We start from the raw sequence: 2717 nt of genomic DNA on the forward strand, positions 1-2717 counted from the left end.
ATTAGCTAAACCGCACAAGAAGTCCTTCCAAGAGATGTCCGGTATTCCTATAACAAAACAACTCAAAAACACACGGAGATTAAACCGCACAAGCCTTAACCGGATAGAGATTCAAACAAAAACATAAAATTTCACACTTTTTACCAAAAAATAGATCAAAACATGAAAAAGTATGAGTTTTTTATGAACTTTTTCTAGAAAGCTAAAAATCAAATTTCGACATTTTCAGCCTTAAAACTTGTGTAWAATGCAAAATGGTGTGAATCAAAGTTGTTTGAAATACAAAACCGAAACTAGCGATACAAATCTTTATCAATAACACTCAAAAATTGAACAATTTTGGCACAAAAACCAATCCGGTCAAAAAAAATATCAAGAACAGTGAAGAATCAGATCGAAAAAAAATTAAAAAATTCGTGCAAAATGTGTAAAATGAATATCTTCAAATCCAAACTGCTGCAGCTTGCTCTGATACCAATTGATAAGTCCAGATTTCATACGAATCTTGAAGAAATCTTCATCAAATCTCAAGAACAAATATGAATTCAAGATAGATTGGAGAGAGAGAATTACTTTGCTGTCAAATCACCTTTTTATCTGATTAATGATGTAATCAATGTGTAATTACAATTACAAAGGAAAGACTATTTATACTAAGGAAAATAAAGCTAAACTAATTACAATAAAGCTAAGTAAATGGAGAAACTTGAATACAACATTTTAGCACTAATCTTGAACCCAACACAAAGCCTTGAGTATTGTCCGGATTGCTAAATCGGACAAATCCTTAGTGTTGTCCGGATTGCTAAATCGGACAGGTTATAAAGTGTTGACCGGATTTGCATTTTGACTTGTGCATTGTTTATATAAATTGTTATTATCATTTTTATATAAAATGGGAATTTTTGATAAAAAAGGACGTTGAACTAATGATATTCCATTGGAACATTTATGACTGCGGTCTGTTCAATATGGAATTGTTTTTGCGAAATGTTTTGATGAGGAAATAAGTGTAATATTCAGGTTTTAATTTTCGATTTAAATAAGTATATATATATATATATCTATATATATATATATATATATATGTGGGTGTGTGTAGAAAATGGGAGGAAGGGAAGGTCGGTTGGAGGCACCGCCTTCCCATATTACTATATATAGAAATTCTAAATTTTTGAAAGGTATTTTTTACACACTCACCATATTTTCAAAGTTTCCTTTGAGAATCATACGGATACAAGAGRAGAATTCAAAAGCCTGGACATTCAAATTGTAAGGTGAGTGTATTAAAGCTTTGAGTATAAAGTGTTTATATATAATTTGGTAGTATTTGGAACTRGTTATTATGAATTCTRTATCAATTTATGCAAACCGTTTAAGTGATGCCTGGATTGTTATCCGGACAAATAAAYCRTTCAAGTATCAACMRGGTTTATCTTAAACCGTGTAAGAGGTGACCGRTTTWTTTCTAAACCGCTCAAGAGGTGACCGGRTATTAGTCTAAACCGGTYARGTGTTGTGCGGTGTATTGACCGGATTGTTTTAAACCGGACAAAGGTTGGGTAATGTTTTGTCAGGACTCTTATCCGGATAGATATTAAAATGTTTCTAAAGTGTTAAATCGGTTAAGTATTGGAGGGTATATTGTCCGGATTTGTTATCCGGACAGATATGTTAGAAATAAATGTGTTATCCGGACAAGGTTGACCAGACTTGTTATCCGGACAAGGTTGACCGGACTTCAAATCCGGTTAAAGAGATAGAATTTTTTTGAAATGGCGGTGTAACCACGAGGGAGATGTAATGGCGGTGTAACCGCGAGAGAGATGAAATGGCGGTGTAACCATGAGAGAGATGAAATGGCGGTGTAACCGCGAGAGAGATGAAATGGCGGTGTAACCGCGAGAGAGATGTAATGGCGGTGTAACCGCGAGAGAGAGATGAAATAGCGGTGTAACCACGAGAGAGATGAAATGACGGTGTAACCGTGAGAGAGTTGTATTGGCAGTGTAACCGCAAGAAACATAAATATGCTTATGTTTCAGAATAGGTTTGATTCTGAACTGATTGTTTGGAATATAAAGTTGTTTGTTTTGAGATTTATACACTCACTAGACCTTTTGGTCTAACGCTCAGTTGTGGGACTAACCTGTTTTGCAGGTCAACGTACTTTGCAAGACAAAGGCAAGGGGAAAGTTTAAATGATGATATTAGTTTATTTATATATGTATTAAAGATACATTTTGTTAGTCCATGTTTTGTAATAATACTATTTTTAGTATTATGAATATGATGATGTGAATTATATGTATTTGGAATATGTGGGTTGTGACAGTTGGTATCAGAGCCTTAGTTTAAGGGATCTGGGTATTTGCGAAATACTTAGACTTAAACTAGAGGTGTGGAAAGTTATGATAATAGGTTTCACTTGGTCTATGAACATGGGAATATGTTATAGCTAAACCTATTATGAGAAAGATAGATTATATATGACTAATATAATCTGAGTTATGAGTAGACATGAGGATAAATGTGTTATTATGTTGTGATTATGAGAATAATCATGTGTGTTTAAATATGACAGAAAGGTTACATACTTAGAAATGGCAGATAATCCCAATCAATCGGAAAGGACCTCTACTGGTTATGGATGAGGTTGAGGAAGAAGAAATGTAATATACAGAGAGGATCCAGAAAATGTAATAGAAACACGAAGT

The sequence above is a fragment of the Cynara cardunculus genome (assembly GCF_001531365.2).
Source record: "Cynara cardunculus var. scolymus isolate 2C chromosome LG 17, CcrdV1, whole genome shotgun sequence".
NCBI lineage: Eukaryota > Viridiplantae > Streptophyta > Magnoliopsida > Asterales > Asteraceae > Cynara > Cynara cardunculus.